The sequence below is a fragment of the Cygnus olor genome, chromosome 27 (assembly GCF_009769625.2).
Source record: "Cygnus olor isolate bCygOlo1 chromosome 27, bCygOlo1.pri.v2, whole genome shotgun sequence".
Taxonomy (NCBI): Eukaryota; Metazoa; Chordata; class Aves; order Anseriformes; family Anatidae; genus Cygnus; species Cygnus olor.
The window spans coordinates 2,337,065-2,351,768 of NC_049195.1; the positions used below are offsets into that span (position 1 = coordinate 2,337,065).

The following is a 14,704-nucleotide window of genomic DNA, read 5'->3' on the forward strand; positions in this document are numbered from 1 at the left end:
GTTCCCGACAGCTTGTTTGCTTTGCTCTTTCTGGACCAAGCTCAGTATGAGATGAAAGCAGGGAGCCCCTAAACATGCTTACTTGCAGAATGCTACCAGGTGACATTACAACTGCCCAGTGTCATAATATGAGCTCAAGCAACTATACCAAGTGTTAGGTTGTCTGCCAACAACACAATAAGAGACTTCAAAACTTGACAGATAGCACAGAAGTTTGGAGGGTTGAATTCAGTAAGACTTTGGTTTTCAGTGGAGACTAGCCCACATTCTGCCACAGGCCTATTCAACAAAACTAAAGCTAAGCATTCAATCCATCATTCGGAACCAGTGACAACATCCTCCTTTCTACTTCGCTGTTCTGCACATCTGTAGTCCTTTTAATTGACCACCTCATCCTTCACACAGCATGGAAAACCTCTGTGGAGGCACGCTTGGCTGGATGAGAGGTCAGCATGTACCAGGCAGCTCACAACTGAACATTGACTTTATTTAGCTTCCATCCAGGGCTTTTAAAATTAGGATGGTCTTTTCAAGAGAGGCAACACTTCAGAATGCACGTAGAATCACAGAATCATCTAGGTTGGAAAAGATCTTCAAGATCATCAAGCCCAACCACACATGGTGCTAGCATTCCTGACCACATACATGATGCGTGTGAACTGCAGTGATCACACTCAGGTTTGGAGCAATTTTCCCCAAGTTCAGAAGTGCACATTCAAGTATATTGTTTTTTGATATGGAGTAGTAAAAAGAATAAATCACATATGCGAAGCTGCACTTCCCACAAATTAAAACAAGGCCCAGACCCATAAACACAACTTCTGTGTAGTACTGGTGCCATAAGGGTATTCAAGCACAGTAGTACCATTCAGTAGGCATTTTGGGGTCAAAGAAACTACTGAAAATAATAAAGTATTTGCCTAAAGAGACAAGACTACTTGTTAGTAAATACGGTGAAGCCAATCCCTCAGCTTTCCCCCAGTCCATGTGCTGGGATGATCCACAAGGTTAATGTTATGCTCAGCAAAAAGCCTTTGGGTAACAAATAAATAAGGAACTGATTAAAAAACCACATAATTGTCAAGAAACACCAAAAGTGTTTAACACTTCATCTAAATCTATTTAATTAACACCATTCCAAAGACAGCTTTCCTTCCTCATCATTGACAAAACATGTAAGAGTGCAATTTAATTACAAGGCACAGGACAATTTGCTTGCAAATACTTTATCTTGAGGGGAGCACAACTGATCAAAGGAATTGAACTTTTCACCATGACATGCTTCTGACTTATAAAACCAAAGCTTACCTTAAGAATGCAATAATAATTCCTACTAAATTACTGGAAACGAGACAACTTGGCCCTGCAGACTCCGTGAAGCAGTGTGCTGTTCCTTCTGGGAGCATTTGAGTGTGGTACCTGGCCTACATCGTTAAACTGCTTAGAAATTAGCTACAACAGCACAGGTGTGCTCACTTCCTTCCCTACCAAGATCTCCTTTCTGTTCTGTACTGTTCTGCTGCATCTCAGTGCTCATTAAGCTACGGATAGCATCTGAGCATCCCATAGACATCAACAAATTTAGCCAGACACTAACTCTGTGCTAGGAGAGATGATGTTGATATGGAGGGAGTGGAAATCCAGAAGGTTAAAGCCTTGTTTTGCTCTCAAGTTCCTAACTTTTGCTTTAAATCTGTTGGTGGATTGAGATGTTTAATGCTGGAGACGTGCAGCTTCCCAATCCTTCTTCCCCAAGCTCCGCTCTTCTTAGCATTGCACGTGGCAATTGAGATTTTCTGCTTAGACTACTGGGAAGGATGTTTTATAAATCATGAATACAGAGATCCTGCATTTTAAGTACAAGCTAAACCAGCTGAAATGAGAAGATATATACATTTAATGAAGTGGGACTGCCAGAAGAAATAAAATGTGTGCAGGAAGCCAAAAAAACTTGCATTTTCTAGATATGTGAGATTTACAGCAAAGCATAAAGCTCAAGCATTAATAGATGAGTTAACCTGGCCTTTTAACAGAATCTGCAAAAGTGTTTTATTTCTGTGGGAAAGTTCCAAGCACTGCACTTTGATATGACATTTGCTATATCAACTTGATTTCCATCCGAGTCTATCAGAAATTGCCTTTAAGCAAAGGGAGAATCAGAGTGAGTGTTGAAAGTGTCAATATTTTCTCCCTTTCTTACAATTTTTGCATGATCAAACTCTTTATATATTTAGTTCGTGTTAGAAAACTTGCCTTGTACTTGTCAAACCCTCCTCTTTTCCTAATTCTAATTATGTAATGATAGTTGTTCATGCATGTTTTCTTTGCCCTTATTTTCTTCCTGAAGACTAAAACTCTTGCTCTTTTTGTGGGAAAAAGCTGAAATTTGAAAAATTTATCAATACAAAGTCATATAAAAGTAGCAGAAAATTAGAACTATTATGACTTGCCGAAGGATAAAATGTACTTAGAGTAGCTGCCAGAACGTTTGCTGGGATGCAAACAAACCTACTGCCCATTTCAGCATGCTCTTTCACCAATTTTACAGAACTGTAACCATATTCACTTAAATTGTGTTACCTCTGACTTTGAACAGTAACATTAAAATCCAATCAAACTTAGAGGAGAACATTGTTTTCTGACAGAACCCGAATTTCTTGACAGAGAGAGAATGAAGGCAGCGTCACTGTTTGCCTTCTTCTACCACAGGTACAAATAAAGGTAAATTAATTCACTTCTTTACCTTCGATGTTTCTGTCACCATTACCCATATACAAGTTTATCATTAAATATATCTAAAAATTACTGCTTGCCACAAAATCTCTGCCTAAATGCATTTGAGCAGGAGAAGAATATCTCTACTCTATGTAACAAAACAAAACCAAAAAGGCATTACATAAACAATAACATTTATGGAAAGAGAAATACACATATTGTGTATATGATAATTAACACTTGCAGTATGAAGTTAATAGCTGTAATCTCCTGACCTGTGCTATGTGGGAGGTACAACTGTTGCATTGTCTCTTTATGGACTTTATTTCATATTCTACAAACGAGAATAAAACTCTCTTCCCATTGAACTGAATACAAAGCTCTATTGTGAGAAGTTCATTGCATTGTGAGAAAGTTCAGATTTGTGCACAGGAGAGAAAAACACACATACATATTCCATCTTTGTTATGAATGCAATTTCTAGTGAAACTAAGGGGGTTAAAGCAGAAACACCGGTGCATTAGCCATTTGCCTTTAAACAGCCGACTCCTCTGACACATGGATAAAAAGCATGGTTTGAACTTCTATTCTTTCCACTATCTTTTACTATGTACAGCTCATAGCCATGAACCAGAAGCTTGCTTTACTTTGCTGGTCCCACAGAACCATTCAAAGAGCAAGCGATACTGAAGTGTATGCGTACCAGAACTCAGTGACCACATTTTCAATCTACACTGTTGGACAATAATCCAGTTAAATCCAGGATGTCCTTAGCCACGCTTGAATCTAGCTTGGCCTGGACCCCCACATATCCACACCTGCCTACAACTGATCCATTCAGAAAGCTTTATAGGAAGATTTGCAGAAAAAAAAAAAAAAATGTTCTTAGCATGCTAAGACAACTGATCACAAAATAGCTTCCTAGGCAGAAAGTACATGAGTGGCACTCATATTTTAAATTCTAAGTATCCTAGAAACCCCCAACTTTCAACTTCCATTAAAAAATATCTTTTTAAGGGAAATAATCTCTGAAATAATCAACAAAAATTAGATCAACTGGTATGGTTTCCTGTAACTTATTAAAAAGGATGTAACCCCCCAAGGTTTTATCCTCATTTCCATGATGACATTCTTTTGGGTAAATAGATTCATACAGTGTTAATTAGCTTTGTGTTCATTCCCAGTAGCACAACCAGGGAAAAAAAATCACATCATTTATAACCCTCAACTGTAGTCTGCTGAATAGATGTGAAGAGAAACAATCGCAGCCACCACTTCGTCTAAAAATTACTTTGGAAATATCCAGTATTTCAAAAGGAAAACATACTCCTATTTATTCAGTATCATAGCCTATCTTTACCAATTTCTTTCATTATTAGCTGGCACTCAGACCATTAAGACAGAATGCCCTAGATGTGTATGTTAAATACCAATCTTTTGGGTCCCGTAAATTAAACCAAGAGAAAAGCAGATGTTAAAGACACCTATAAATACAGAACAAGGGGTTAGATTTTGTTCTTGAGAAAGAAGGAGACTGGAAATTATAAAGTACTGAAGAGATTCTGGATGAAAACAAAGAACGGATTGGTTTTTCCCCTCTCTCCTTTCCTCTTTTTCTCCACAGTTAAGTCTTCGGTTGGTAACCTACAGCCCATTTGCAGTTTGAGCATTTAATATTCATTGTGTCTCAGTGCAACTCAGTCTAGTGCAGTGAGTTGGGAAAAATACATTGAGCCAGTGCAAGTCCATCAAATCTGGATAGGCCTGTAATGGGGCTGGTGAGGGGTTGATATTGTGCTTTATTATTGCATAATCCCAAACAATTTTGCATATTTATCTCAAAAATGGCTCAAATTGGACTCTCAGGCATCAGTCACTTGATGTGGTGTTAAAGGGATGATTGCCCCAGGACCACCAAGAAATGTGCTGGAGTCAGCCAAGCTGATGTGCATATGAAGAATTTCTGACCCTGAACTCATTCCAAAATACACATTACCTGTCAAATTCCACAATATTTTTTTTATTTTTTAGGTTCTCTAATTACATTGTGCCACATTAGCAACAGTGAACGTTACCCCAAAAGAATCTAATTAAAGGAGCTTGATTGCAGCTCAGTGTAATGTTTTGATCAAAAGCCATTCCTTGAGTGTTTCATCACTTTTATTTTTTTTAACTAAAAAAAAAAAAGAAGAAAAACTGTTTTTTCTTTTGTAGGCAATGCAGAAAAACTCTAAGCATGCAAATTCAAAGACTTTCTATCTAGTCATTCTTCTTGGTGCCAGTTCCTGTGTTTAGAGAATTCGAGATTTAACTGAGTCAGCATCTTTATCAGACTCCACATACCTCAGCTTTATTCTGCACATTCATATTGCATATTCAGAGACAAATAAGCCACAATCATTGAACAGTCTCCAAAATTAGCACTTACTCTTGTAAACCTGCATCTTCTAGTTCTAGTCTTCTCCAGGACCTATGAGGAGTGTTGGTGTCACCTGAAGTATCAGGAAGAGAAGGATGCCCGAAAAATTATTCCTGCTCTGCATGTCTGTATGCCAGCCACTGCTTCCTTGCAGGGATCATCATCAGCAATCTACAGTAGCTGAGCTGCCAAAACCTGAACTGGCACCATGTACAGGAGCCAAAATTAGTGACTGAAGCCCTGAGATAACATTCAGGAACAGATTGCTCTGCCTGTTACAAATGGGATTTGTTTTGAGGGTGTACGTGCAAGGTGAGGATTAACTTTTATTGCTTTCGTGTTTACACTGTTTGAGGAGACAAGAGAAAACAAAGAATACAAAGGAAAGCAGAAGTTGAGATGAGATCAACAAGCAGATGAAGGAGGCTGAGGACAGAAAGGAAACAATTGGAGACAATATTTTTGCATTACTGCAGCACCTCTAGACCTCCAAGGGGAGAAGGAAGGTCCTCACAAGGTGCTACATAACCTTGAACAACCCCCACACTCAAAATTTCCCTAATGTCAGTAGAATTAAGAACTTGAAGGGAAAAGCTGGATTTACTCACTTAATCAAAAAAAAAAAAAAAAAAAAAAGCCTTAACCAAACAAAATCCAGGTCCAAATTATTAAGAGCACAGACTCAATAATTATAATAACTAAGATGTTCCAGATGAGATTTTTTGCAGCTTGTTACCAGTGGATTTCAGCTCTTTCATTCCAATACTGAAGCAGAGCTGAGCTCTATGGAAACCTTGGCCAAACCTATGTTCAATCTTCATTTCTAGTTCCCACTTTTTTCATTATATCAGTCAGAAACAAAGTTAGGTCAGAGAAGAACACCAACTGAAGTTCCACAGAACAACCTGAAAACTAACTTCCAAGCCTCAAAGCCTGTTTAACCATAACGAGATGTTTCTTGACCCCAAAAGTAAGATTATGACTCAGGAGGCTGCCCAAATAGTCCCATGATGCCCTAATAACGCTCCAAACAACTTTCTGGCCGTCCTTCCTCCTTGGGAAAATAATCCCTAATATCCAAGCCTGCAGGTAGGGCATTGCTCATCACATGCTGTCAGTGGGCCATCACCTAGGTACTGGTTTTTGATTACTGCAAACCATACTAATCAGATGGGCTGCAACAAACAGGCATTTTCCCAAAGAAAAATTTAGTGATCAAAAGCTGGAAATGGAAACTGGGCCTTCTGAGGCAGGCTGAAAAGAAATCTGAGGACGATTGACTTTGTAATCACCTGTAATGAAGAGAGACTGAGCCTGAAAGGCTTTTTCATTTTCCCGTTCTAAAAGAAAAAAGCAGAGCAGAGAGACTTGGGCGAGCAGTCAAAGGCACGAACTGGCAGATTGTTAGAAGTAAGAGCAGAAATGAGGTAGTTTTGGCAAACAGGAAAAGGATGACAAGAAGGTCCTCACAACGCATTGTACCTCAATTTTTAAATGCAGTCCAGACCAAGGGGAGCTGCAAAGTCCTTGGCAAGACAAACTCCCTTCAATGCATTTTTATGTATCTGTTATTAGCCTCCAACAATCACTAACATTTACACTTCCTCAGTCTCTCAGTTTGCCTTATCTGTGAGCAGAAAGGACTCAGCCACATATTCCTGCTCCCTTTCTTGGGGTTTGTAGTCCCAACCAGTTTTATCATCAGCTCTTCTCCTCAAACAACTCTGTCTGTAAGGTATTGTTCATCACATACTGCATCCCGTCACCTGGCTGGAGACAGGGAGGTACCAGCCATTCATTTCATCTATCTCAAAGCAACACTGAACTAACCCAGATCAGGACAGTTTTCAGCCTTTCTTACCCTCATCCCCTTTAAAAAGTGTTCTGCTCATAAGTATCAAGCTCCATCAGGGCTTTAGCCTTTAAATTCTCAATGGGAGCTTTCCACTGTGTGAGGGTACAGCGTTAAATAAAAGGACCTTCTAATAATACTGCAATTTTAATAACTACCCACCAAACAATTCCATTAGTGGTGGGTATAAAAACAGCACAGACAAATCAGAACACAAAACGTCTGTTCTGTATGCATAAACTGACATGTGAAAGGCACAGCACTGAGTCTCCTGACTCCAAATAATGCCTTCACCACTCTTCCAACAGTTGTAAAGAAGGCAAAGGGGCAGCAGGTTGAAAGCACGCAGCTAGAAATATGGAAATCTCCTTTCCTAATTTTAGGATTTAATAAACTCCTGCAGCTCCTATTGATTTAGGTACATCTCTATTATATTCTCTCCTCACTCTACTTCCCCCCTAACCTCCCTCCTTTTCTACTCCCATAAATAACTAATCTCTTTTCTGCATTTATAAAGATTTAAAAAAAAAAAAATAAGAAGAAGAAAAAACAAAGCATGACAGCTTCTGGGATATTTCTGCTGGCAGTCCTGAAATGATGCATTGCTTTCATACATCATCAAAACAATAGCACATAAATGATGTATTACAGCCATGGATTACCCAAATGATAGTAGCCTGATGACAGAGTACCACAGTGCTATTAGAGCAATGTTGGCAGGAACATTGCAGGCATGCCGTGAGAGTTGCACTTTGCTCAAAACAAGGATTAATTTTGTGATGTGGGAACAAGCTCAGAGGAGAAAAGGAACGTAGTTATACTCCACCAAACAATTACTATACTTAACACAATAATGAGATTACAATGTCTGTGTTTTCTTGGAAAATATATCACCATCTCTCCATGCCTGGGTGCTAAACCAGAATACTGCTCATTCCCCAGTGACAACCACTTGAAGGTTATTGGCTTACATTTCATAGTCTGTTTTAAGAAAAATATCTGGAAGAAACTAATATCATCTGTTGGTTTAAAGTTACAGAAGTCTTCAGATTACTTGCATACATAAATAGAGATAAAATGATAGCCTGATTCTTATCTCACTCATTTATTAGCTGTTACATTTGTCTAACTTTAATGCCTTAATCCATTTTTCCAGAATTACACCACTGTAATTAAGACTGCAATTAGTCCTGTCATTTATTACATTTATAACACTGAAATGGTGAATACTTGCTGATTTCTTTCAACCCATCTCCCACCTACATTCAACTGCTGCCATGTAAGTGTCAGCACTGTATTTTCACATTTTCACTTCAGAACCTCAGATCCCAACACAATTAGGCAATAGTATACAGTATAAACCAGTTGAGACACCTAGAAATATTAATAAAAATTATTGGATTTCCAGAGACTGGCATACCACGTGTCTTGACCCCAAGACACTCCTCTTCAATTCCTCCACACTCCTTCAAACAGGCATTCCTTCAGGAAAATTGCTATATGCTATAAATAATGTTGGGCAGCTTCCATCTTTGTGAGCAAATCCTGTTTCCTTGGTGGTATGCTCAGCTAGAGCTCAGTGAAACTTTCCATTTCAAATATTTTCTCCGCTCAAAAAATTCAAGGGAAACAAGCAATGCCATGCAACTGGCAACACCATGTTTTTCAAATTCAGACTGATTTTGTAAATCACTCATATCAAGTAAACTGAACAAAATAAATGAAAAAAAAAATGATTGTCTTTGATATTCCTAGATTTTACTTTTCAAAAAAAGACCTTTCTGATTTTTTAAAGACAACGCAAACACTCACAACCTTACAGCTCAATTTCATTTGGGTGAAAAAAATACTTTATTACACAGAAAACGGTGGTGCAACGCAGCAGTAAATATCCCATGCCCTCAAGTGCCACTCTGAACTCAACACGGAGCTACTACAGAACTGAAATAAAAAATTTTAGAAGTATAACGTAGACTTCCCATTCCTGCACAAAAGACTACCCTCTTCTTATTAGTGTCTGATAGTTGTTGCAGAGGAAAGGAATATTCAACAACTTCACCGTAACATCTGACCTGCCACTGTGAACATGCTTAGTGTTCCAGCACTAAATTGCAACAGCACTGAATATCTAACACTAACTTCATTCTTCTGCTTCCAGCTGTAATGATGTATTTATTCTCTCCCAGCTGAAAAGCACTCTCGTTGCACAGCCCTATGGTCTTATCTGGTTTCTGTACTCCTGTTTTCTTCCTGTTGCAATATCGATTCCGCTCCTGCCCACCCAACTCCCCTGGTTTTCTTTGGTGCCTTTCTTTGTGGCAGCCCCTAATACCGTACTCTCTACTTTCCCGTGAAACATGTAATTTACTGAGCTCTGCTGTCAGCTTTTAAAACACATGAAGATCAGAGTTCACCAAGCTAGCTTTCCTGCAAAAAGTACTCCAGGGGAGGAACAGGACACGTATCATCAGGATTGGTTCAAGCAGTCTATAACTACGATGAAGAGAGAATAAAATGCCAAGACAGTATAGTTAGAGAGCAAAGTAATAGTTAGAAGAAAGACTTGCTGAATTCTGGTCACAGTTTCTTCCCTGAAAAAAAAATAAAAAAAAATTATAACACGCAGAGGAGAAATGAATAAGGAAATCAGTAATTTTGGTCACCATTTCAAGCTCTGAGAAATGTTGTTGTGCAAAATAAGGAGCATAGTGGCTGAGAATGTGGACCCAGACTTTGCCAAGCTCTGGGGAAAGCGCAAATTAATGAGCAGCTCTGAGTCTCACACGTACCTCCATGCCCTCACTACACCAAGCCATGGACTTCATGTAAAGCAGCTCTTGACCCTCTTCTAGTCAATAGACCTCTACTAGAATTATGCCACAAGAATAAATGACCCTAGAGACTAGAAAGATGAGAGGGGAAGCCGAAGACTAAGTCATTAACTAATAATTAAATTTAGAAAAAAAGATTATTTATCTAAAGAATCGGCAGCAGGTAACCTGTAGGTCTGGGTGCATCCTTTTAAGACCCCCATTTGGAATTTACTCAAAACACCTCATCAGAAGGCTTCACTATTATTTGTGATCATGACCTCAAGCCTTAAAACCATGGGAAGTTTGCTCCAGACCTTCCATGAGCTTTAAAAAGGCACAAGTTGCAACCTCCCTGGTTCAGGGGATCTCAGTGCTTTGCGTATTTTCTCACTGGCTTGCTAATGAATATACATTCTGAAGGCAACTACTGTGACACGTGTGTTTCTGCTCACTCTCCAGATGACAGAGACCACCTATTTTTACTTTGGCAGACTTTTCACTGCTAGGCTAAACGATGTCCAGCTGTCAGACTCAAAGCTATGAATAACTGAGATACTGTACAGTTCTGAAAAATCTGCAGGAACATCATCTGAACTTTCCCAATTAAAGGCAACAAAACCCCTCTATGAGAACAGTGAATTAAATCTAACCTAATGAACAATTGGTCCCATCTCAGCTACCTGACTACTTTAAAACATTGCATTTTCCAGCTATACTTTGGCCAAGAGAGACCGGAGATGCACAGAGGAACTGGAGGATTGCACAGACCTGTAATACAGACTTGGAATCTGTCGTCTTGCTGCTGGTCAGAGTATTAATGATGGTCTAAAACTGATCTTTTTCCGCTTGCTCCAGGGCATGCCTGACTTTTTTTTTTCTTTTTTTTTCTTTTTTTTTTTTTTATGAATAGCTAAGAACAGCGGGACTAATTTCCAGAGAATAAAGCCATGACAGAAATATTTTTGTGAGCCTGTTACAGCTCCTCAGCTGCTTTCAGATATCTTCATTTGAACTTCTGGATTTTTCTGATAAACAGGTTGCTCAGAGAAAAACTAATTCTTGACATTTAAGAAGCCAAGACGAAATTCTCAGCATTGCATGTAGGTTTCAGATTTTAAAATGGAAAAAGGGATTTAATTCCACTGTGCAATGACAAGTTTCACATCAAGAGTTCCTTCCTCCAAGTAATCTCAAATCACTTTACAAGCTTTAATAAAGGCACAATGCTAAAGAGATTTCTTCTACGCTAATGATTTTTAAATCCATTTTTATACAAAACATTCAATTTGGTAACCTAATTTTTTTCTCCTTGCCCCCCTCCCCACCCTTTATAAACCTCCATTAAAAGCTATTATTCAATTTGGTTTTGTTTGCTTGTTTATTTTTTGGTATGCTTTCAAAGGTCTTTTCCACTGGGGGAAATGAATTTTCAAAGAAAACAGTGAAATGACTCCCAGTTAAATTTTGTCAAATACAGAATCTATAAAGAAACTAGGCATCAATTTTATATCAGATCTCAAATTTGATTAAAAATTAAAATTCTTAATGGGTGGCTGAGAATTGAGCACCCTGGCCCTACCTGACCTGTTTTCCACATGCTTATCTAGAATCATGAAGGTAACACTGTTTCTTCCACATACAGCCCAATTTTGCTCATTTTAAGAAAGTGCAATATCTGGGACGGGTACATTCTCAACCTCATTTTCTACTATTTCTAGCATGGTAAACCTGATTTGCTTTAGGTATCTAGATATGTATTAATTATTGAGTTGGTTTTGTATCTCAGAAACACCATCCTTTCAATTTAATAAATAGCACATTCTGTTGTTTCCTAGGCGCCCCCAGCATACTTCTACTTCACAACTTTTGGTAGCAGTTTCTTAGCATAATATAGGTCATCTGCAGTGCAATATAATTTATCTGCACTGGCATTGTCTACACAGAGGACTCAGGGTGAAAATCACTGCATTATTTATGTCATACTTGGGGTGAACAAAACTCTGCATTATTGCCTTTAGCAATATCTGTCTAAAGGACCCCTTAATGGAGGGCCATCACTCCAAGGGCTTTCAGTCCTTTGGGTTGTGTTTGGTAACTGTAGATGAATGCTAACTAGGTGACTAGTCACTCCTAGGTGACTTTACTATTACTTCCATGGCACAGAAGAGGATCGTCAATGACTTTAGGAAATATTGTGCCAGGAAATGCTATATAATAAATGGATATTAAAACAGCAGAGAACTGTGAGCTTCAGGATTTAAACAGTAGCATGCTATATTTAAACCTAGCATTAACCTATATTTAACCTAGCATTATCCTATATTTAAACCTAGTATGCTATATTTAAACCTAGCAATTGCTAGAGTGGTCATGGAAAAGAGGAATTCAACTCTAAATCTTGATTCCACCATGTATATGAGAGATGTTTATCACCAAGGGTTGAGAAAAAGCTGAGGCTGAGAAGAACAATAGAAGAAGAACAATAGAAGAACAATACCACACACCTAATTCTATGTCTGAAGTCAAGGTGACAATAAGTTAAAGACACAAATAAGTAAACGTGGAAGTTTTTACAGAATTAAGGCCAATATTAGAAATACTTTGTATACGAATTCATGTGGAAGGAAAATTGGCTCAGCCCTCTCTGCAGAACTGATAAAATAATGTTAAAAACAACAACAAAACTCACTTCTTCGTGGGCTTGCATGACCAGCAAGAAAGTACACAACACATGAAGCAACCCAAAACCCACCAGCCCCTGCCAGTTAGACTCCTTGATCAATCAGAAAAGCCGGGAGGATACTGGAGTCCAACTGTGACTGCGAGTCAGCACGAACTGCATCTCTTCATTAAGTCTAAACATGTCGAGGCTATTGTAAAACAAGCTACTGCTAGCAGTCAAGAGGTTAGGAGGTTCTGTGTTTTGTTTTTAATTGCATGCATATTTTTTCAGAGAAAATCAGCAAAGCATGCACTTAGGAAGCCAGCCAACATTCTGTTGCCATACTTATCTGCTGTATTCAGATCGTTAAAAAGATCATGCAGATGTATTAGGTGCTAGAAACTCCTGTTCTTAGAAACATGGGCTAGCAGCCAAAGAATTAACCCAGAATTCAAGCCCAGTGCCTAATCCCAGGTCTGCAAGGAGTCTACTACCTGTGTCCATTCAAAAGGAGAAATGACCTATTACAGGCTACAAGAAAATTCTAGATAACTTCTTTTTAATGACCAGTAGAGACTTCATACAGCAGGAGTCAGGAGTAATGGCAACAAGATCATCCTTCACACACTCCTGGACCTTTCGTGAGTGCAGATATAAACGATGTAACTGTAAAAATTGAATCATGTATGGACCTGAAATTACATTAAGGAAAAGGAAAACCACTGTAGTTCATCAATTTTCTTCCTTTGTGTTCTTCTGACAAACATTGAAATAAACCCAGCTTGCTAAAGCTTGAGAATCACTATATGTAATAAATAGAGAGCATATTAATAAGTTTGCTAACTGTTGTTGCATAGAAACCACTGGATGCTATTTATATTGAGGTACTATGGAAACAACAGTATCTGTTTTTTCTTTTTCCCTACTAGTAAAGCCAGTAATAATGTATATTTGCAATTCAGGTACTTGGTCTATATATATATATACACACACACACACATATATATATATATGTATATATATATATATATATATATATACCAGGCTGCTCAGAATCAACAATTTTGTTTTCTCCTTCTCCTGTTTAAACTTTCAAAGCATTTTCAGAGGCTCTCTTCAGCCTACACAAAGTGATTTTTTCCTGCAGTTTCCTTCCTGGGCACATGATATCACATTTGAGTGTATTAAACACGCTGTTTTGGAAGGGTCTGGGTGAGGCAGAGGGAAGCTGGCACCCCAGCAACCCAGTCTGAGGACACCTGGGTGACACATTAGTCACAGGGCAGCGAAGCAATGTCCTAACTGACTTCTCCCGTCCAGCCAAAATAAGAAAAAGTGCCTAGCACCTTGCAGGATGAAACCTTAATATAGAAGATAACAATTGCACCCAGGCTGGTTGAGGCAGTCAACTGAAAAGAATCGTTTGACCTGGACATCTAAATCAGCCTGCCACACCGTGTGGTGCTGGAAATAGGACTGTGCATTTGGGCAACTTCTGTTCATCACTCTCCAAACATCCGCGACCTGAACGTTTCAGGTCAAAGAAATGAAAGACAAAGTAGTTCAGCATCAGAAAAACAAGTTCAAGAGGGTAGGGAAAAGATGCAGTGCTCAGCAACTCCAGCTTCATACTGCAGTGGTTGTTCTTTGAGGATGCCACTTAAACTGGCAGAAAGAGCTTTTGTGAATGATCATTCCAAGTCAGGCAGATGTCCTGCATGGAGCAAAGGATGTCCAGCTACCACATTTAGCTCAAATGGGCCCAAAGTACTACAGTGGTGTTATGCCCCCACTATTGCTGCTAAGAGCTTGCAAAAGTGCTGCAAAACAGTTAGCAATTAAAACCAAGCATGAGCAAAAAAGGAAAAAATAGTCCCAATAGTCATTTTCTTTATTTCTTCAATCATAGCAACACTGCGAGGCACTTAACTGTTAAAGCTGTTTTTCTGACTGGTCTTGAAAAATCATTTTACCCCCTGCTTGGTAGTTTAGGTATATGTATGGCTACTCTGCTCTCATACCAAAACAGAACCATGATTTTTCTGATAAACAAAAATATTTGGCAAAGCTGAGTTGTGTTTTTCTTTTTTGATTTAGCTGTATTCCTGAAATAGAAGGCTGTTCTTCTCCTTTAATACAAGAGAAGCAAACCACAAAAATCACACTGCAGCTTTATTCTAGCTTAGCTGTAGTGATTCCATACTGCTGCTATGTTTCCTTCTTTATTTGTTTTAAAAATTTCC

The 14,704-nt window shown here is 38.6% G+C and overlaps 1 long non-coding RNA gene across 5 annotated transcripts in view; it reads right to left on the bottom strand.

Annotated features, from left to right (window-relative positions):
• LOC121060571 overlaps nucleotides 1–14,704 on the bottom strand; it is a 92,307-nt gene that overhangs the window by 47,602 nt on the left and 30,001 nt on the right. For 2 of the 5 annotated variants that reach the window (XR_005814876.1, XR_005814873.1), the window contains exon 1: nucleotides 1,309–1,411. The exons of the other annotated variants lie outside the window; for them this stretch is intronic. This is a non-coding gene — a long non-coding RNA (uncharacterized LOC121060571). Of the gene's footprint in view, nucleotides 1–1,308; nucleotides 1,412–14,704 lie in introns of those variants that run through there. 5 annotated transcript variants of the gene reach the window in all.